This window comes from Colossoma macropomum, unplaced genomic scaffold, assembly GCF_904425465.1.
Source record: "Colossoma macropomum unplaced genomic scaffold, Colossoma_macropomum, whole genome shotgun sequence".
Lineage (NCBI taxonomy): Eukaryota > Metazoa > Chordata > Actinopteri > Characiformes > Serrasalmidae > Colossoma > Colossoma macropomum.
The window spans coordinates 28,182,747-28,206,476 of NW_023494787.1; the positions used below are offsets into that span (position 1 = coordinate 28,182,747).

A 23,730-nucleotide genomic window follows, 5' to 3' on the forward strand; every position below is an offset into this window, starting at 1 on the left:
GCCTCTTACTCTGCTGACTCAGGACATGGCAGCACACACACACACACACCGCTCAGCTCCACCAGCTCCACCCTGATTTAAAAGACCCACGTGCTCCTTAGGATGGACCTGTGCCAACCTTTCACCAGCCTGCTGCTCCTGGATGTTTACAAGTGGGGTATGGCTCAGTGGCACGGCCAGAATTACATAGCAAGCATTAACACCTGAAGACCAGCAACTAGCCAACTTCTTTCTAGCTGACTGTTAGAAAATGACCAACCCAACACCACAATCTGGGAGGGAGCATTTTTCAATATTAAACACAACATGATTACTTACCTCACATTTAAATGGCTAACGTTAGTTACTATAACAAATGACAGCATACCATTACACGTAAAGCCTACTTAACCAGAGTTTTACAGCTTTAGACATGGATGTTTAGAGCACATGGTTGAAAACTGTGATGTTTGGGTAATTTTTTCACAGTATCTAAATTTTGTTTTCTTTACAGTGGTCAAGTGCTACTACTCTCTAACAGTGGTGAACTGTGACTATCAGAGCTAGGCCTTCAGTTCAGGTCATCAGTGTCAAAGGTCATCAGGAATAGTATGTTACCACTAGAGATTAACATAGAGATTAACATACATTTTTCCTTGTAGTAGTGTTACAACTCTTTCGTAGCCCTGGTATAGAGCTGCAGCTGTTGTCCCTCTTTTTGAAACGCATTGGTTCAGGCTATCACTCACTCAGTCACTCTTTGACATATCTAGAACTTCCAGAATGCTTGAACAACATTTTTCCTACTTATTAGAAATCACTGTCAGTTCCTGATTATGTTAGTGGCTAATATGACACATAAGGACTTCAGTGGAGCTCAGAACCTGAGGTCCAAACCTTGTTGAAATGAGTGCTACTACAATACATAAACAGTATAGATGATGATTTGGTTTAACAAAAATGAACTAAAATTACAAATGCATTTTTTATTTCACAGATATCATCAGAAGGTCCCACTGCTTGCAAGGGCCTGGCGTCCATGCTGTATCATGCTTGTCCAGAGTGTGCGAAATACTGCTTGTTATTTGAGGGGGGGTAGGGGGGGGTTCTATGTTGGCTGGCTACTCCAGCATTAGCTGGCTGCTCACTCACCACTGTGGCACTGATGCTAGCTTCAGTCGCAACAATCTTATATACCAACATTTGGTATATAAGATGCCTATATTTGGGGTCTGACTGGATTTGCCCTGCAATTGTGGTGCCAGTCTGCCACTCTAAGCAATAGTTCAGCCAAATATCTAAATGACTTAGTTTTATCTTCACCCAAGGCAAATCATATTTTGTGTCTAAAGTCTTTGTTAGTTTTGCACAAGAGCTACAAGGCTAATATAACTCAGCAAGAAGTGTAAGCTTGGCCCACTATTGAGAATCATTAAAATCTGCATACCTAAATCATCACACACTTGCCTGAAATAGACTTGTTTATGTACTTTCTGACAGTTTTGACATACTGTTATCTATAAAAGTGGACAGACCTATGGACTAAATTCAAGCGATATACTTTTGTCCATGTATAACAGCACATTTGTGTAAATTAGATTTTTCACCAACTGATCACTGCATGTATTATAATATGTATTAATATTTCAATTAGATTTAGTTAAAATAAATTCTAGTTCATTTAAATTGATCTTTAAACTTTTGGACATTATCTAAGTCTTTGTCACATCTGTACTGCAGTTCTAAAGAACACAGACATGTTGTGAGTTCACATATAAGACTATCATCAACCCTTACACACATTCAAAGCAAATATACATTCAGTGAATCAGGTGGACTGAACTAAAAAAAGGCTACCAATGTCTTAACCTGCTATGTGCTCATAGCATAGAATAACCTAAACACCCTGCCCTTAAAATCAGTCAGAAATCAGGAACCATTTTAAGAACAGAGTGAAACAGGAACAAACTTGGAGCTCTGACAGTCAGCAGAATCTGTGTGATTTGCTGAAAAGCCAAAGGAAAAAAAATTGCTAAAGCCATCCATGGCCAGGAGTCCAAGGAAGCACAATTGGCCTTGCTGTCTCTGGGTCAGTAGGATGGCCCTTCCTCTTTCCCATCACTCAGCGTGATGCTAGCCAGCACAGGCATCTGTTAGCTGACGTAACAGAACTAGCAGTTAGCGGTCTCCTCCAAGTGCGATCAGCTGTGCAAGTGAAAAAGATGCGGTGGCTGGCTTCACATGACTCTTGTGTTTGCCTTCGCCCTCCTAGAGCTGGTGGTATTGTGTGATTGGAGGAGTCCTAACTAGTGGGTGGAACTGAATTGAGGAGAGACTTAGGAGCCCCCCACCACACACAAGAAAAAAAAAAGTCGTATGAGATTTTGATTGTGTATTTTCTGTGGTTTCTGCAACATGATTCGTTATAAGTCGAAAGCTTGATTTTATTATATTCCTCTTTTTTTATTTTTTTAAGACAAAGACATGAAAAAGTGCCAGTTAGCTGGCTAGTCTTTTAGCTTCCACATTGCTTTCACTTTTTTTACAGTTCCACAGCAAAAAGCAAGAAAGAAAAAACAGTCAGGTTATGGTTAAAATGCATGAACAAGTCTAACTACCTAAATGTGCGTGTGGAGGAGATGTTGCCTTCATCACCGGCTGACCTGCCTGACAGCCTCACAGCATGGCAGGAAACTTTTAAAAAGAGCGCGAATACTGCTTTGCTAACATGAACAAAGATTGCCAGCATAAAGAAACTGAACGTACTGATAACTGTCCTTGGTACACGCTGAAGTAGTTGAACGTCAGAAGGCGTTTGGAGGTGGGCAAAAGTCACTAAACCTCAGTCAAAGATTATGGAGAAACAAGATTTTTTGTCTTTTGAATGATATGACATAATTGATTGAGTTTAATATGACCAAATACATGAACTAACAAGGTAAAAAAGATTCTTTTTGATTTCAGCTTGACTCTACATGTAAAGCAGAGGGCGGTGACTGACGTAAACATGTAAACATCAGCAGAGAATAGTGCAGGGGCATTATATGGCCACCATGGAAACCTCTTACAAGGCATCAGTGTATTCATGAGTGATCCTTCAATAGGCTCTGGGCACAAAGCCTGCATGTAAAGAGCCAAGCATAGTGTTACCAGGCTCTTAGGCACAAGGGGGATTAGTTAGAAATCAAAATCAGTTCAGTTCCATAAATTATGACTTTACATGAGCATCAGCAAGCCTAGAAGGATTTGAAAATGGCATGACGGGCCACTGCGGCTCTAATGTTTTTGGATGTATTATTTTTTTCCCGAGCAAATTTTAAGTGTTTAATGATACGCTCCATGGCAGAGGCTATTTGGAGTGTAAAGGCAGGGGTAAAAGAAAATGTCACATTAAAAAGAAAAAGTATAATCAAGTTCCCCTCTGGGCTTGGTTAATTTTGTTTCACTGAATGCGAATAAACAATTTTCTGCAAAAATGAATAATTCAAGACAGATCAACCTCAGAGGGTGTTCTATGTAAAAAATGCGAAATTACAACTTTTTGGGACTGAAAAAGGCGGCAGAGAGGACGAGCTGACATTCAGTAATGGGGTTCAGATTTCTGTCACTGAAACTGGCAGTATTAAGAAAGTCCCGTCCTGTTCTGTAGTCTCATAACCTTGTTACGAAGAACAGGCACTTCATTATACAAACTGTTTGATCGCTCCTTTTTGGAGAGACGTACGAGCCTGGCCCCTCCATTCACAATTACGTGCCCGTGACTTTCATTACAAAATCGAATAATGGGGTGAGAAATGTTCTTCAACAAAAATGATCCAGTGGGTCACTCATATTAGGCCTAGAATAAATTCCCAGTATTTGGTTATTAGGCCTGAATAAAAGTGAAACAGATGCGAAGCAAGCGATAGAGAGAATTTTACCCTGAGTTCTTGGCTTTTCTTAGATTTCTATCACTTTCAAGCAATCCCCTTTAATCTCCCTTGGGGTAATGCAGTGTGATGAGTGCTTGCGTGCTGCCTTGTTTTGAACATGGCGTCAGAGCGCCTTTTCCTCGCTCTCCTTCCCCCCCCCAGCAGCCATGTCAAGGATAAAGAGAGATGATGATCAGAGAGCTCAGACGTTGAAAAGTTGAGCTTGCATTAACGTAAGAGCCCACAAGGTAAACTGAATCTTGGCTTTCGTTTGGAATTCTGCAGTGTTCATCTCTTTTTTTTCCCTCTTCTTCCCCTTCTTCCAGTGTTTACATTCAAACCGCTCTTAAACGATTCTTTGAGCTTGCGCTTTCTGAGCTTGTTCTTGGCAGGCGCGCTTCTTCCATCAAGGCAAAAAAAATAATTCGCTGTACACTGGCAGCTTTGAGGTGCAGCCAAAAGATGCAACAAAAAAGCTCTCCTGTTCATTGTTCTTTTCTCTTTTTTTTTTAACAATATTTTCATTTCCTGTGCAGATGAAAGATGGCTCCAACAGAAACACCAGAGTGCCAACACTTTTGGTGTACCGTGTGATCTATTTCACTTAAATATTTGCGTGTGGATGAGTGGGGGGACCATTTTCCCCTCCAAGCATGGGGAATACTGTATGAATAGCAAATGATGGCTGTGAGGAAGAGAAAGGAGGCGGAGGCTCGGGGAGTGGATGTTGGAGGGAGAAATGGAATCAATCACGTAGAGAAAGCCGTGGCAGCGAGGACATTGTGCCTGTCAGAATCTTCCGCCCTCCCCCCGCGTGATCTATCCACGGCGACGGTGGCTGCGGAGAGCGGACGCGGGCGGCGAATAGGACGGGGGGTGAATGGAAAGCGCTGAGAGCTGTCCTGCTAGACGGCCAGCTTGGGAAATAAGATGGCTGTTTTTTCCTGCCTTTTTCGAGATGAAATCATTTGACATGGCATATTCCTGAGGGCACAGAACGGAGGAGCAAATGCGCAGGGACTGAAGGTTATGAGTTATATACAGCAGGTTTGGATGAAAAAGAGAACAGCCATTGTTTACTGTAATGTACAACAGAGGCAAAGAGGCCTAAAGACAGGTTAGACATGCCTGTCTGTATATTACACAAGTAAAGATTGGGGCCTGAGTGGTACAAAAAGATTGTCATCGATACTGATTGTAAGATTCCAATCAGCTCGTGTAATGTAATATAGTCAAAATTAAACAGACTCCAGTGGTTACAGCTTTACTCACTGATATGATTCATCAGCTGGGAATTGTAAATGGTCACATATGATTGTTAGTTCTTAGTTGTCACATTTCTTAAACTCAAACTGTAGAACCTCACAAAGTTTAAGATAGTATACATATTGAGTAACACTTTATTTGGAGTGGTCCTTTGTAGATGACTAATAAACTCTTAACAAATTATCAGTAACACATCAACAACATATCAGTGAAGTTGAAGTAGTGAAGCATCTGAATACATTGAGGTAAATACCTTGTAGATGTACTGTTGATACATTACTCACATTAAGTAGATGTATTGTTAATATGTTACTTCTATTACACAAAACATAACCTTAGCCAACCTTACCCAAAACCCAACCCTAACCCTGGCCCTCATCCTAGCCTTACCCTTAACCTCAACCCAAAACCTAATCCTTACCCTCACCCTGGCTCTAATCCTAACCCTAACCTTAACCTTAACCCAAAACCTAATCCTAACCCTCATATTTTTGACGTGTTACTGAGAGTCCGTTGAGTGTTTGTTTCATCTAAAAAGGACCACTGAGAATAAAGTGTTACCACATATTGCAGTGTGGGTGGAGCTTCTTAGAATTTTTAGCATTTTTATTGTTTTCTGTTAATTAGCTTGTATTGTTTTTGTATTTTGTAATATTTTCTCTTCACATTAAGGTTTTTGTGTAATTTTATTCTCATTTATTCTCAAGGTGAAACCACAGTTTTTGCACAATTCAGTTATATTTAATTCACGTCTGAGTAGATGGTTCATTGTAGAGAAACTTAGTGATTTTAACACAATGGTGGTGATAGCAACCAGATGTCTCTATATGTACAGCATAGATATAGACATTTTATTTACTATCTAAACAAACAGTGAACTTGAAGTGAGTTTTATGATGGCAAATCTGAAATGAATCTTTCTTAGGAAACATCTTAGGAACACCTTGCACACTTCTGATGTCTGGTTCCTATCACCATCACTGTGAAAAATTCTGACTCAGTAAGTTTTTTTGTTTTTTTTAATGGAGCATTTTGCATCAAATCACTATGAATGAATTTGTATATATCTTATCAATTTAACTATGCAGAAAATTCAGTGGAAATCCTCTTTAAGTTTGGATACAATTTATGTGTTTTGTTATTTAAACCATGATGGTGTTAAGTGTTCTAGTTTACAGCCTGTATTACTCTAACAGTCTTAACATTGGCTGATTTTATCAGCCAGCTGATTTTCTGCTCTGGCCCTGCTAAAAATTCAGAGGCTGTTCATTTCCTCTAAGATGCTAACAAGACAGTGGCAAAGGCAGGCAGTCAAAACATATTTCAATTGTGCTGAAAACTTGAGAATTTGCATTTTTATTGCCGTTTTGTTACGTTGTGAGCTTGCTCTCAAAGAAAGACAGCGTCTTAGAAGAAACCGCTTTCAAAGATCAGATGACACACAAAGCATCTCTGACAGGATCTTGAAAATCAACAAAGTGCTCAATCTAAAACATGTAGCGGCCCATCTTTTCACTCAGCACAAAGCTTTCCTGTGACATTACCGCAGCCATTATGTTGCGTCGGAATACCTGCCAACATCACTCTTGTTAGTTTCTACCAACAGGACCCACTTCATCTGTGCCCTGGACCCACTTCACCCCCCTGCAGCCATCCCCAGGTTCCATCCTCCAGCAGAGACATGAGTCAGCCAACACACCCCCTCCAAAGACTGCAGCTGTTCCACTGCCTCCATGCTTCCCCAGGAGACCTCAGCCCACATTCCTGCCCAGCCAAGCTCACACTATTACGTCCACAGGCGCTACGTATGCTCACACAAAGTAACAAACCGCTACCGCACTAAGCCTTTGCTGTTTACCATACCTCATGAGAGAGGTAAGCTAAGAGTGAAAAGCACTGCTAGACTATGCTAAATATATTTAGACCTTTAGAAATCTTCACTGTCATAGCAAAACCTTGACCAAATCTCTGAAATAGTAACTCTATAGAAGAAAACAAGGGCTAATTTCTGAAGTATATGATGCAACAACATTTTATTCCAATGATTTGTAACCACTTCCATTGAAAACTCAAAAAAAAGACATGCAGCTCAGTATGTTTCCCAATAATGTTATATATTAGCATTCATGAACATTCAATGAATGCTCTGTAATTCATGAATTCTCCGAACACTCATTAGATGGCCCCCTAAGAGGAACTCAACAAACATTTACTCATTGCAAAGCATGAGTAAATTGATAAATCAATGTCACGAGCCAGTTGTTTTGCTCAGGGTTACTAAGCTCTTTAGAAAGATGATGGAACTGAACAATAACATCAGTAATCAACATAATCAGGAGTGCTAAACATAGCATTGGTGTTGCTTTTATTAGAACTTTAATGAGTTTACATGTAATAGACTGTACGTGCATGACGTGATGATGCATAAGTGTTTTATTAAAAAGCTAGCTGCTTCAATTGTTTTTGTTTTTTTTTTTTTTTTACAGCAATATGGTTGTGGCCAGTTCCTCCTGCAAGTTAGGTCCCTGCACGCATGATGTTACCAAACTGGGAGGGCAAAAGCAAGCACGTGCTTCATCCTGCATGCTGCTGCAATGTAAATGCAACATAAATGTCACTGGACAGCTCAGAGTGCTTGGAGGAGAATGCTAACTGTCAATTCTGTTATATGAACTAACAGACGCATGCATTGGCTAGAATCACATGGAGTGATAGGAGGTGAAAGGGTGCCATTTGACCTATCCAGACAAAGTGAGGTCGATTAGGTTTCCTTGACTGCCCCGCCACAGATGGCTGTGGTATCTTGGGGAATCAAACACAACAATAGGGCCAACACAGTTGCACCCAGGGACGTGGGAAGCGGGGATGCTGAGGGTACGCCAGCTCCCCCGGATTTTAGGGTTGGTTGACTGCAACTGCTAAAAACTTCATTTATCTGAGCTTGAAACTAATTTGAATGTAGTAAACACCCATATCTGCTTCTTTTAGAGTGAAGTTTGTATTCTTACGCTTTATTCATAAACATTAAAAATCCTCAGTAGCCGTGCACTGTTTATGCTAACAATGTATTTTCAGTACTGTGCTTCCCTCGCGTACTGCTGGCCGCTTTGGGGGATGCGTCACACAGGTTGAGGTGAACATGGGTGTACATTTCTGAGCTCCAAAGCTGCCTAATACCATAATAATGACCATAATGATCTCCTGCATCTTGAATAAATTGTTCTTTATCAACTGTTATATCTCCTGCTTTGCGTGAGTTCAAATGTATGACTGTAGGCGTGACACACTTGGTTACTGCGTCACGCATCAACAAACCAATTGGACGTCACTTAACTCATTTGCATAAAGTTTGTTGAGAGAAAGCAGAGTAATCAGGTTGTGCATCAGTGGTTTGATGGGTCATTTTTGCTTGTTGTCTCTTGCCACATTATGGCACATCATGACATGCTCTGTTCGATATAAATAATTTACAATTAATTCTTATAAAAAAGGTCACTGTTCATGTCACACATGCACTGCTTAAAATTTCAGAACCCCAAACTTAAAACTCTTTTAATCTTCCCGCGTCCCTGGTTGCACCACTCAGGAGCTAAGCTAGTTGTTTCACAATTGAAACATTTTGTAAATTTTGGCTTGACATGACAGCTGTGAAAAAATTCTTGTTCAACAATGGTTTTCACCTCATGTACTCAAATTATCTGCTAGACTTAATGGAGCTAAACTACACTGAGGATGTGTTTGAGTGGAAGATGTGAAGAATGTACTTTTAACATAACTGTCAGCATAACCTAGCTTTCTTTTTATGTTTTGTTGCTTTTTCAAAAAGCTGCACAACATGTAGTGCTGGGTGGGATTTGTTAGGGGGAGAGTGGATGGCAGTTTTGCTTTATATGTGATATTCTTGACTGCCTCCTTGCCTGTTTATTCTCTATATTAAAAACAATTACAAAACAATTACATTTTGATATGGGTGTATAGCGAGTTGTTTGTAGAAAATATTATTATGATTTCACACTAGGTTTTATGAAACATTTCAGATTTCAGATTTAGACTTCACATTACAGATTGTTGCAGTCATTTATTTTACATTATACACTGATTAGGCATAACATTATGACCACCTCCTTGTTTCTATGCTCATTGTCCTTTTTTTATCAGCTCCACTTACTATATAGGTGCACTTTGTAGTTCTACAATTACAGACTGTAGTCCATCTGTTTCTCTGCATACTTTGTTAGCCATGGACCCTCACAGAGCAGGTACTATTTGGGTGGTGGATCATTCTCAGCAATGCAGTAACACTGACGTGGCGGTGGTGTGTTAGTCACTGTGTCCACTCACTGTCCACTCTATTAGACACTCCTACCTTGTCAGTCCACATTGTAGATGTAAAGTCAAAGACGATAGCTCATCTGCTGCTGCACAGTTTGTGTTGGTCATCCTCTAGTCCTTCATTGGTGGTCACAGGACGCTGCCCACAGGATGCTGTTGGCTGGATATTTTTGGTTGGTGGACTATTCTCAGTCCAACAGTGACAATGAGGTGTTTAAAAACTCCAGCAGCACTGCTGTGTCTGATCCACTCAGACCAGCGCAACACACACTAACACACCACCACTACATCAGTGTTACTGCAGTGCTGAGAATGATCCACCACCCAAATAATACCTTCTCTGTGGTGGTCCATGGGGGCCCTGACCACTGAAGAACAGGGTAAAAGGAGGCTAACAAAGTATGCAGAGAAACAGATGGACTACAGTCTGTAATTGTAGAACTACAAAGTGCACCTATATAGTAAGTAGAGCTGATAAAATGGACAATGAGCATAGAAACAAGGAGGTGGTCATAATGTTATGCCTGATCGGTGTGTATATATATATTAACTTATTTCAGCTCAGATGAAGCCCTCCTTATTTGGTTACTGGATAGCTCAAAAATGAAATATTAATGCAAGAATTGGTCAGAGGAGATGATGGACAGAAAGTCTGGCTCGATTTGTTATCCACGGGGCTTTGTTTGATATCCATAGAAAAGGTCTGATTCTGCCTGTTTGACGAATAACTTTTTAAACTTTTTAAATGTCAGAATCTTAACCTTTGGTGGGGGGAATTGTGGCTTTTATATATAGGTGCTTTTCACGAACAGCTGAGTTTTAAATCCCGCAGGTGCAGTTTATATTGACACTATATTGAGACTGCTCTGTGAGGCTTGTGTGATGATGTGTAAAGTGTCTCTCAGTGATTCGTTTTGTCTCAGTGAATCTTTTGAGTCCCAGTGAAGAGAGGAACTCTGTAAATCACTGCTCTATGAAACAAAGTCAGAGCCTCTTGGGGGATAGTAAGGAACTCTCATATATCAGATGGCATCAACTAATCACACTTGGCACTGCTTGCCTCTCTAAAGCAATACAGTACATTAGCCCTACCACAGGCTATCGGCTTTGTCTTCCTCTAAACCGTCCAAGCAGATGTGGCATGCTCCCAAATCAATTAAGTCCTCAATTAGACCCTATAAATGGACTTTGCTCTCATTTGGATCACTGAAGGTAGAGTAAATTCAGTCTTACACCCTTCGCTCTGGAGAAAAACTGGTGCGTTGTTGTTACGCACAAGAATAACTGCCGTGCCACCAAAGAGACTTTCGGTACTGACTGGTGGTTTCAGGCAAATATGAGTGCTGCTCTTTTTGCAGGAATGCTAGAAACATTGAACTGCCAAATAACTAGCTCTGGTAATCAGGTGACTTTTTGATAACCTGGAAATGTGTACATGTAGATACTGGTGTTCAATGTATGGACAAAACATCATTGTATTGTGGGAAGTGAAATTATCTTTAATTTCTTTTAAATATATTCTAAAAAAGGAAAATGATTTGTCAATACAGTGATATAATTTCACTTTATAGCATTACTTAAAACAAGTAAACAGTGGGTCTCATTCAACAATATCTTCCTAAGTTTTTTTCTTAAGTTTGTTCTTGAGAAAGATCCTAAGAAAAAACCTAAGTCAGATTTTTGACATGTTCTCAAACCGCAGAATTGTTCACACCTTTGGGCTCTTGAGTGTGTGTAGAGTCTGTTCTTACCGAAGAACAAATCACAAATAAGAAAACACTGGTGAATGTCAGAATCTTCGTAAGAAATGCATAAGTGGGTTTTAAGAAGAAAATTCTTCTTAAGAACAGTTGGAGAATGAGGCCCATTATACTGTCTCGCTGGGTCGTGACTAGTGTAAACTAACAAACATTAGCTATCTAGTGTGTTATCATGGGGCTAACGCATTAGATTGTGACTAGAGCATTAGATTGGGACACAGCTTCAGTTTCAAATAGTGTACTTTCATTTGTTGACTGCTCTAATAAATACAATTGGAAACATTCACATATTTACTGTAAGGCACATTTTCAGCTACTCCTTATTGAATCGATTGAATTGAGACTGACCACTCTATCATATTACATCATAACCCTCTATTACCACTACTTATAGACATTGCAACATGCATTCCAATGACACTAAAAGCTCATTGGTGAACTCATGAAGTGATATGGCTCACATTATTTGAACCAAAACAGTTTGCCAATGTTGGTTCTTGTGAATACCTTGAACCAAAGAAGATCTGTGGTTGGATAAGATCTTCACAGAAGGAAGTCAATGTTTAAAGATTGGATAGTGTCACCAAAACCCTGCAATATCAGTATTGTTAATGACAACATTGCAATACGGATTACCAAACAATATATCGTGCCGCTCTAGTAGATACCTGAAGTCCTCCGTCACCATTCTACCACAAGACATCATTCATAGCAGATTTTCTGAATGAATGGAAGATGAACACTAACAATCCTGCCTGCAGTATCCTCAGATGCTGCAAGTCCTCCGGAAAGCACTTTAAATGAAAGCGTGAGAGAGCGCTGCCTCTTAAGTTCTCTCAAAGCAAGAGAACCCAAACTTGCTGGAAGAGCAGTCCCACAATGCCACTAGATGGCACTTTCCCCACTTCACACAACACCTCTCTCACACCTCTCCCCTTCATTTTATCTGTGAGATCACTGGACGCATCATACCGCTATTACCACCACGGCTTCTGTCTGGAAGAGAGTGCTCTCGAGACAGAATCGCTGTAATACATTCTGCACTCTGATCAATACCCATGCAACCGAACAGAAAATAGCGCACGGAGGCTATTACAGAACTAGTCAGCTCCAATCTGTGTCTGAACTCAACACTCTTTCAAAAGAACATAAAAAAGCATGGTACATGAATAAATAATAGTTTGGTGGAGACCGTCGCATCATTATATAACACGGGTCTGAGTGCAGAAATAAAACTTGCTTGTTAAGTCCGTACTTCAAACAGCCTCCAGTTTGTGGCCTCTAGAATGCTCTTTGTATGTCCAATATGGCACAACTTCTGGTTGTTTAGCCTACATACCCTAGTGATACTTCCTATTTCCTTTTCACATTAGCTTGCGTCAGTTTTAGACCACGGGGTAACCTGTTATATACGTGTGCCAGAGGAGTTACCTGCCACTTTAGGGATTACAAGAGATTATGGTGTGAACGGTTTAAGTCTGTCTAATTTGCCTCGTACTGTTTGTACTCAAGTCCCAGCGCGCAGACACATTCTAGGCTGGTTGTTCTGACAGGGGGTGTGCAATTTAATTACTAAAATATAGCACGCTTTGCTCTGTCTCATCTTGCCAACAGAGTAAACATGAACGTCTGAAACAACTGTGTCTATTTGAAATCTAAGGCAGTGCAATGGCAGATGGTGAGACATCCCTCTTTAGAGGTGAATGCCCTCAGGTCTAAGCCTTTGTTGTGCTCTAGTCCTTGTCAGCTTATAAACCTAAAGACAAGGTGTTCACTGGCAGCCTTTGACCCAGTATCTTCAAGAACATATTTACTATGTGTTTGCATATTGGATTCTTGCTGAAGCCTCACTGTACCCAAAAATGCTACCGTTGCTTAAATGCACGGAAAGCTGGTTCAGTTAGCATTATGCAAATGCGGTCGTACTAAGTAGTCTCTGCTAGCCTTCATTCACTATTCACCACATTAGCATTTTCGAGTGAAGTAATCCTTCAAAAAACAACTGATTTTCACTTCATTGCACAAGCTAGTATAGCTGGAGCTGGAGTGAGAGAGCTTGACCCAGAAAAGAAAGAATGGGATAGAGGACTCAACTGGAAGGTTCACGGTCCATGGGAGGGTCCTTCTGTTCATGTCAGCCAATGACAGGGGTCAAACGGGCAAAGCTGCGCTCGCCGTGACAAATATGTGACAGCTGTCTCTCAGAGCCACATGCTCCTGCCTTGACTTGCATAATAATGATAAACTTCATTTATATAGCCTTTTCGTACAGTACTGGGCAAAAGTTTATGAAACAGGCACCTGAGAAAATTACATTTAAAAGCGATTCATCTGGGCAGTAAGTGTTAATATTAGAACAACACAAATACTAGAATAAATAAAAATACCATTGATACAATAAGTAGTAATTTTTTTGTATGCTATTGGGTTCGTTTCGCCTCTTCCAAACCTCTCCTCTAGTAAGGTCGGTATTATTTGCTGTTATCAATCAATACCTACTTTGGCTAATCAATGCTTCATTAAAATCAGGTGAGCTGGGTGGTGGAATTAAACAAATCAATGCAAAGGCTGAGGAGAAATCTGGAAGTATTGTTCTCCTAATTAGTTCATAAAATATCTACTTTTTGAAAACAAAGAAATTCTTGTTGCTTTTTACTGCACTCCTGTTTATTTATATTTATATTAATGTTATGCATTGTTTTCACTCACAATGAAGCAAACGTACTGCTGAGATAAAACAATTTGCTTTCACATAAAACAACCCATTAAATGCCACTCAATGTGCTTTACAAAATAAAAGAGCTGAACAAGATGTGCTGCTGATGGAACTGAACAAATCCATGTAATGACTGAAGTGCAGTGAGAAGCCAGAAACCAAATTTGTGTTCTTCTGACTGTATTGCTCCAACCAAAATATCAATAACTTTTTTTTTTTTTTCTTGAAAGAAAAAAATATTTCACGGTTTACTCTTTATTAGTATTTATTCAAATGTTACATCACAAACTGAAAAATGTGAAATTTCTAACTAATACCTTGTGAAGGTGGAGCGCAAAGTAGGAAGCAATGATGAGCTTGCAAACACTGTCTGATACACAATAAGCCCGTCGTTAGCTCATGGATGTAATGTAAGTTAGTATGACTGAAAAGTCCACCAAAAAAGTCCAGTTGAAATGTAGATGTGTGCAGAGAACACATTACACATGGGAAAAATAAACATCACCTCTTAAAAGGAAAATCAGTTCTGTTAACCAAAAGTGTTTTGCTAGCAAGCTAGTTTTGCTTGTGTTATTGATTCTACTCCAGATGTTAGACGAGCACAGACTACAGGAATTGGAATTTGGTGATTGGTGTAGAGGGAGCATTCCCTTGTTAGCGCCGCAATCCAGCACCAAAAGTTTAACAAGTTGTCTCCAGACATGTATTCTCATTACGAGATCATGTCTGTCCATGTGAGACTATTCCGTTGGCTGCCTAAGATTTTTACACAGTAGTGTATATACAATTTTATCAATTTTTAATTTCAAATTATTTATAGGCGTGCCCCTGTCTCTCTTTTGTCTAGTGCTATGCTTCAGAGCCTGTCTGCAACTCTATTAACAAGCAAGCTTGCCACCACAACTCTAATCTCTCCCCATTATTAATCACGTAGTGGAATCCAGGCATGTGGCCTTTTTTTTTTTTTAACAAGTGTTGGTTCCTCATATGCAGCTACAAAAGAGGCCTTCATCCATCTTGTCAAGCAGAAGAAAGAGAACAACAATAAGCAGCTCTGGGTAAATGATGTTGCAGTACGTTCCGACCATTAGCACAGTGGTAGTTCGCCAACATTATCATTAGTGCTGGTCGCAGAGCGCAGGAGCATGTGTTCAGTCATGCCTCTAGCACTCACCGCAGTGTGTTGTCCACATTATTTGGAAATAGCTGTTGCTGGGGAACGGGCTGGGGGAAGCATATGAAGGCTGGAGGGGGGGTGTACAGTGAACTACTCCCACCTCCGCTTAAAGGGTGTTATTGAATCTTGAGTGTGGATGGAAAAAGGCTAAATGATAGTTTGAGATGTAATGGTACCTGTGGTTCGACAAATGTATAGTGCAGTTTACCAAGCTCTGGGTTACGGGCTAATCCTGAGTTGCATGCTGAAGCAAATCCATTCAAATAACTCTTAGATTTAATTAATTAGGAGTCCAGATGGAAAGAATGCCGATTCCTTTAAAGCACTGCAGGAGTGCAGAAGTTGTGCCCCGTCTACAGCGGGCTCAGCACTGCTGCGTTAATTAAGCTCAAGATAGAAGTTTTTTGGGGAGATTTAAGTGTCAGTTTCTAATAGCCTACAGTTTATAAAGGAGCAGAATCAATCCTTATAATTAAACACCAGACCTTGGCCAGTGGCATTCATGGATGTTTTTCGTATGAATATTAAAAAAGGTGCTTTTCTTGGAATCCGGGTGGTATATAAAAAGCCTTGTTTTTTTTTTAAATGAACTGAATTGATTGAATCTCCACGGTGCTGTTTGTTGATTAACCTGGATCTCTCTTTCTCTCTCCCTCCCCCGCCCTCCCTCTGTATCCCTCCCTCTCCAGCCAACAGCAGGTGAAAAGGACTCCACTAAGTAAAGGGTACCACTGTTTGCTTTACTGCAAGTGATAAAGGCACTTCAAATAAATCACAAGGTCATCGATGTGCCTGAATGACCTCTGTAAATATACACTTCCTCCCACTAATAGGACAGTACTGCTGCCTCCGAGAAAACGTTGTGCGCCTTCTTCGAAATGGCCAAGGAACGCGCAAAGGGGAAAAAATAGCAATTTGATCAACGAACTATTAATCTTATCGGTGTTGTGAACGGTCCAGGCCCGTATCGTAGTGCTTAATCAGCGGACCTGTGTCTGATACGTCCCCCTCCCCTGCTCTACAGAAAGTTGAAATTACATGTGGGCTGATAAGCTATCGCAACTTCCACCAATTTTAGAGATGCAATTGGCTTTTATTAATCCCCTCCGCTTTCAGCGTGCACGACTCACTTTCTAAATGTAAGTCATTAGAGATGAACAATCGCTTTAAGCTGATACAGCATGTTGTACCTCTTTTTCATGCCCCATATAGATAAGATGATTGTACAGGAGAGCTAATGGCCATGGCGGCGGGAGGGATGCCGCTCCTCAGCTGGAAATAGAAATGATGGCATTTAGCTAATGTGGCGGGCTGATTTGCAGAGGGAGAGAAAAACATTAGCTCCGCGGCGGAAATATATTTACCTATTCAGGAGGAAACGCTCAGTTTCAGGAACCTTGGAAAAAAATCGCCCACTGCGTGGGCCCTGATGATCTCTTATGCTCTGTGGAGCTTCATACCAAAAAACTGTTGAGCACGTAAAAGAAGCAATAATGTGCAGCAAATAATACTGGATTCCTCCCCCCCTCACAGCATATGAGGGTTGCAGCTGGTACATGCATTTCAGAGAGACCAGGGTGTTCTGAATCAGGTTTTCTCAATCAGTCGGGAGGAAAAACGAGGGATGAGAGATCAGATGGGACTTCAATAGCATGTTATAATAGTTGCTTATGCCAATAACTGAAAAAGAGAAATGCTCCTAAAGAAAGACTTGGGTGTCAAGGGTCTTTTGAGTGATCTGTTCTACAAAAAAAAGCATGTGGCTCACTAGGAAAGAATAACTCAAGCACAGGAGGAGAAAACGTTCAGGGTTCAGGTTTGAACACTATGCAGCTTTTTAAGGCAAGGCGGTCTGGATTCTCCTAGTGTCTGGAAATGACACTAGACTGTTGATGGAAGGGTAATTTGTTTGATAGACAGATATGATTTCTCTTGGCTTACTTAAGGTACATGTTCAGGGCCATTTTCAAGGATACTTGGACCGAAAAACCTCTCAGCATTTCCGTCTACAGCAAAATTAATTGAATCCCATGTTCATAGAGAGTAATCGTGGGGAAAATCACAGCATGTCTACTTGTGGTTCCTGTTTGAATCACAACCTCAACTTCTTGTCTGTCACCACAAGGTCCAATGATTCACTCTGGGTGCTTTGCAATGAAGGCAGCCCCTGCTGTGGCGAATGCAGTGGTGCCAAACAGGCTTTGAGTAAGAGAGAAAGCCTGTTAAAAGAGACTAGGGTACGTCTCGCTTAAAGGTGTGTCTCACAGCCTGGTCCTGAGCTTCTACACAGCATAGACAAGCTGTTTTAGACTTTGATGACAGGTTCATAAAAGCTTCCCTGCTAGGATGTCAATCTGCCGTGGGTTTAAGGATGCCTGTGTTTTGATCCGTTACTTACTGGTCATGGATTCATTTGGATAAACAGTAACTCTGCTCAGATCCAGGTATTGTTTTAAAGATGTTCTGTTGCAAACAGACAGTCTGCTCACCTCAACAGCTTGAAACCAGTGTGGATTAGGAGTTATGAGTCAGTGTTTCTGATCGTCTTCTGATCCTTGTCTTGTATATATTAGCCTAGTAACCTAGTTGCCTGTTGCCAAGCTCTAAGCATGCTCGACACAGGTCTAATCTGGCCACTGTTGTAATGCCGTTGTTCTATTGTAAGGAAGTTCTTCTCACCTGTAGAGCACTAGACGGAGATACATAGTGACTCTACTATATCTGGAACCATTACTTCTCACTTGCAGGCACAAGACAAGGTCAAACGTGTCGCCGAAACAGGATTCCAGATGGTTTATTAGGTATTTTGTTCTCCACTGAACAGACCAGGCATGGACATCAAAAGCTTTGCATAAGGGCAATTGTTCATCAAATTTGTGTTTATTAATTGCTTTATGTCTAAAGCCTTTCTCTCCCCATGGACAGTCTATGCTTTAGGGCTTTGTTACATTTGCCAATATAGCCATATGTTCATGAGCTGTTTATAGACATACTGGCAGAAACAGTCCATTATTTTCTTCATTACTATTGCAATCAGTATCTATCCGATGAATTTTAGATAGATTGGACTGTTAGCTCAACCACTTTCTTATCTCGCATTTTACAAATGGATGTCAAAAGTCATACTCCAGTCTTACATTTTAAACATGGTTCTGATTTTATAAAGAATGTATTCTTTTTCTTCGTTATACAGAAGCACTTTAAATTGAGTGCCTGAGAAAATGGATATTTGTGCAATGCCATAGAAGAACCAATTTTGGCTCCCTAAAGAACCTTCCAGTGGATGTTTTTTTAGAGAAATAGGTAAATGAGATATGTCAGTGTGAAGAACCACATCATATAAAGGTTCTAGGAAGAATCCTTATAGGAAAGGTCTGGGGAAAAATAATCTAATTTAAGCAATTTTCCATGTGCCCCAGCTGTATGTTTAATGTCTAAAAATTTTGCTTCTTTATTTTAGTGCTGGAGCTACACAGCTAATCTAGCTAACAAACACTAGCAGTCAATAATCACCCGAATCTTTTCCATAAATACATCCCCAAAACTTCTCTCAACTTTGCTCAAACTGCATCATGTTCATTAAGATCATGCAGACATGTAGTCTATGTGGTTTAAGGCACAGTATGACTTCCGTGTAGCTGAACAGCACGCAGCCACTTTAGACAACAGGTGTTAAGCCAAATTCAGACTCCTATTTGCCTGCATGCACATTACGCCCATCACAGAGGTATTTGGATGCTAGATTATGTTCGAGATTTCTGTTCTACCTGTTTACAAATGATTTTTAATACTGAATTTTTAAACTGAACATGTTTGTAAATAGGAACGATCATCAAATTGTGATTAATAGTTCATTATCTAGCGTCCATGTGTGTACATGATGTGTGTACATGCCATGCGCTCAGCTACATGGTGCAGTTTTGTTGGTTTTTACAGTTCACTGTGGCTTAAACCAAGTCTGTATGACCTTAAAGAAACCTAGATGCAGTTTGAGCGGGTTGAGAGACGTTTTCAGCATGCATGTGTTGATTTCTAGTGTTTGTCAACAATGGTAGCCGTGTAGCTCCTTGTAGCTCTAAGCTAAAGACGCAAAATTTGGACACTAAGCATGTAAACGTCCTTATTAACTACATCTGTGTTAAGTGAAAAATTGTGTAAATTAGACATTTCACTAAACCATTCCTTTTAATTGGTATGGAAACGTTATATTATGTAACAGTTCTTTAAACCTTTAAAAGGTTCTTCACACTCAGATCTCTTTTTCAAGCGTGTGTTCTTTAGTAAAATTAAAAAAAGTGGTTCTCTTATGGCAAACCCTTTGTGGCATATATTTTAAGAGTGTAGTGTTGAAAACGTAGCATCATCAGCTTCTTTGTCAATTTTACATTTATCTAATATGAAAATTTTGGATTTTTTTTTGTATATTACACTCTTAAAATTTGATGGTTCTTCAAAGGTTCCTTAGTAAAGAAAATGGTTCTATATAGAACCACGAACACTCAAAGGACCTTTTGCATGATTAAAAGGTTCTTTGCATGGTGAAATGGTTCTTTAGACTGATGGAGAATGTGCTGTAGATGGTTCTATATAGAACCTTTTTGAAAAGGGTTCTTCTATTGTTACAAGCTTAGCATTGTTACAATAGAAAAACCTTTTTTGAACCCTTTTCAGAAAGGTTCTATATAGATGTTCTATATATACACCATCAATCTGTATATACTCCATCAATCTGAAGAACCCTTTCACAGTGCAACTAACCCTTTAATCATACAAAAGGTTCTTTGAGCGTTCGTGATTCTATATAGAGCCATTTTCTTTACTAAAGAACCCATGAACCACCATCTTTTTAAGAATATATACTGATATAAGAGCATGCTGGACCATAACCTTCATGTTATGAAGAGGTTAAGGTATGTTTATGATAAAAGCAATTAATTAGGTGTTTAACGATTGCACATTATTTACCAGCCCTCACATTTATGGTTGGTTTATTGTATTTGATGAAAATAGCTATCACAGTTATATCACAGTATCACAGTAATACAGTTTGGGTACACTGTAAATAAAGTACTTTTTGTTATCAAAACCTTTTCTCTTTTGTCAAGATAACTTTACCATGTTGTTTCGATCCCATCACAATCTAGATTGTGGTTGCTGTTCATTTGTTTTAACTCAAATTTGCAAAGCAACAAGGTTCTTTAGTTGAACCAGTGTGGGGCCAAGTTTACAAATCTTTTGCTGTACCTTTTTTGACTTAGTAATAGAGTAAATAAAGCACTGAACAAATTTTCAGATTTTTCTTTTCAGAAGCACAAAAATGCTAAACTAAAAAAGAAATAAACAGTGCTGCTACTTACAGCATTGGGTCGGTTACTAAATAAATCTTGACCTTTATCATGGTTCATTAGTGCGCCTTCATCGCTGAAAGTAATTACATCTTTTGAGAGTTGACCCCCTTTAAGTTCCTCTTTGTGAGAAGCAGTAAACTGAAGCTGCATCTAATCTCTGCGCAGTTGCCCCACAGACAGGCAAAGTTGCATCAGCCAGTTGGAGATAGAATGAAGGCACTGAGACTTAAAGACAGATGTGGGCAAGCAGCAGTCGACACACAAGAGGGCTCAAAGTCAAAAGACTGCCAGCGCACAGTGCCTGGCAGGATATCTATAATAACTAAGCAAATCGAACCGCCCAGGCTATTCAGCATCATCAAATATTAAAGCGCTCTCCTATATGCCACTTACACATGATTTATCAGCACACATCAAAGCACCAGTTGGGCTCTTACAGAAATTAAGCAGTCATAATGGCCTCCATGGAACATAGACATTGTCCATTTCTGGACATCAAGGGACCAAAAATGTCAGGTTTTGGCGAAAGTTTGAAGCACTAATTAAAGTGTGACGTATGGAGGTGATTATAACATGAAAGAAAGTAGATCTAAGAGCGTCCATCCTGTCCTCTATGTGGGTCATAAGCATCTCCAATAGCTCATCCAGACTCCAAGTCAATTACTGGAACATCCAAGTGCTCTGAAGGGCCTGCTTTTGGCCAGTATAAAACAGATTGATGTAGTTAAATCCCTACATATCTAAGGCGTGTCACGTGAAATGTCCACTCGTGGCATATATACATACAAAAATAAATAAATAAATACATAAATAAATAGGTAAGCGGCAAGATGAGGGCTACGTTTTCCCTTTACAGATCAACGGCAAAAAGGACAGATCTATGCAGTACTGCTGTGATGCTCAGCTTCAAGGTTTTTTGATGTCTGTTTTTTTCAAATCTGATCAAAATTTGTGTGCTTACACAAGATACTCGCTTGTGATTACATGATTCTCCCTGTCCTGAAAAGCACAAGATGTGCTGCAAATCAGGGTTGGTGAAATTTCATGTGCTAAGACACAAAAGAACAGATCAGATAGGTACTGGATATGTGAAAAAGGAAATCAGACCTGACTGGCTGCCTACACGCCTACGTGCTCCTCTTAGGCTATATATTTCTCAGAAACTGATCAGGGACGACAGTGCTTCTTAACTGAAACTCGTTTGTATGAGTTTAGCGAGAACATTGCTCTGTGTGGATCTTTCTTCATGCTACACTCTTAAAAATAAAGGTGCCAAAATGGGTTCCTTCCTGATGCTATAGATGAACCACTTTAGATTCCCTAAACAACAAGAACCAACTTTGTCTCTTATTATGTCACTGAGTGACTGACTAACTCATCAAACGTGTCTCTGTCATCTATTGTTGAAAGATGCATGCGGAAGCTTTGCCTGAGACAAACAGGTAGCATTATACACCTAATTACATGAGGCAAAGTTATTATCCTCCAATGTATAGCTAACATAAATAATGAAAGGGGATAACATGTTAACAGAAACTCATAATGGGTTGGGTGTGTCTGTCAGTTAGAAGTTCTCACCGTGCAGTATAAGCAGTGCTATTTAGTATTTATCACTCTTTCAGCTGAGGATAAAATCATCAAGCACTAGTACAACCACTAAGTCAAGGGTGTTCAATGCTGGTCTTGCACCTGAATGTTAACTGGAAATGTAATAATTCCTTGACATTTCACTTGATTCTGAGTAAATGCAGACATATATGTAAGTGTGTGTGCAAACAGAAATCTTGGAGTCTGGTAGAGTCTGTCAATATGCTAATACAAGTCCTAAAATCTGGTATTGTGTAAATTTAGAACTCGATACAGGGCGACCTAAAACAGTCTTCATGAATTCATGGTCAAAATCATGAAACGAACTGAATTATCTAATGAATCCACCAAAAAGGCAGATATATTGACAGCATAGTTGATAACGTCCTCTTTCAGGCAGGAATGCCACTGCTATCACAATAAAAGTCCCCTATAGTTTACTGTTTAAAAGTAAAGTAACTAATAATAATTTTTATTATTGTTGTTAGTAGTAGTTGTACTAGTAATAGTAATAGTATTGGTAGTAGTAGTAGTGGGCCAGCTATAAAAGAAAATTTCTGTATTTATTCACAAAAAGTTGCTAGTAAAATGTGGCTATCACATTTGTATATTCTGTAAGATACTTGCATAACAAATACAATGCAGCCAATGGCTGCACAGCAAAACTAGGCTTACCTAGTCTTTGTTTTAAGAGTCAAGGCCAATTTCGTGTGCTGAGTTGTCTACACATAATATAAAGGTGCTAAAAAGGCTTCTTTGGAGCAATGCCATATAAGATTCACTTTTGGTTGCCATCATTTTTTGTAAATGAGATGCCTGTGTGTGACAAACCTTTTTAGAGTTTAAAGATCCTCCACATAATTTGAGTTTTTCCTAGAACCATTTTTTCCTAGAAGCCAAGAACCATTTAAGAAACTTTTATTTTTAGGAGTGTAGGCCGGTTCCATGAGCACGCCACTGTAGGGTTGTGACCGAGAGAGTTTTTGGGGCAGTGTCTCAGTGTGCCACAGCTAGGGTCATGGAGCGGCGCCAAGCAGGACTTACCCCGGCTGCTCAGGTTAAACTCTCCAGTGTGAACACGCATCTCTGAGCTCCTTCATCAGCAGCTGGCCCCTCTTCCTCTCTGGAGAAACACAAAGACCCAGTAGGTTAGATTTGTTCATCTCCTTTGCTGCTTTGAATAGAGAAGACAAATGGCCATTCATTATGGCTATTCATCAGTGCAGTGTGCTTTGACCCAGATGGTGTTTTTTTGGTTTGTTTTAATTCTAAGAGTAGTGCAAAAGACAACAAAAGGAAAGCATTAATTAACTGATGAGGAAAAACTGCTTTTATAGTGAAGCTGTTGAATTCTTCATGACTTTATGGTGTATTTCCTGTGTTAGCATGGTAGGCATACATAACTGTCGATACTGTGTAGCAGATCTGCTTTGAATACACAGACTATTATTGATGAATCATCCACGAATAGCTACTCTATTTATATCTCGCAGTTTTTAATGTCATTAAAAATGAATATTCATTGCTCAAAAGATGTAATAATAGGTTGTGGAAATAAGTCAACACTAACAAGCTAATTATTAACACTCCGTTCATTGTTTGGAAGTGTTTTGCACAAACTCTGTACTAATTCTCCAGCACTGATAATGAAAGA

General features: G+C 39.7%; 1 protein-coding gene across 1 annotated transcript in view; it reads right to left on the reverse strand.

Annotated features, from left to right (window-relative positions):
- The window catches only part of elfn1a (extracellular leucine-rich repeat and fibronectin type III domain containing 1a), a 104,334-nt gene that overhangs the window by 23,236 nt on the left and 57,368 nt on the right, over positions 1 to 23,730 (reverse strand). Inside the window, exon 2 of the mRNA XM_036566754.1 lies at positions 23,121 to 23,199. The gene's annotated coding sequence lies outside the window, so the exon portion shown is untranslated. The remainder of the gene's footprint in view (positions 1 to 23,120; positions 23,200 to 23,730) is intronic.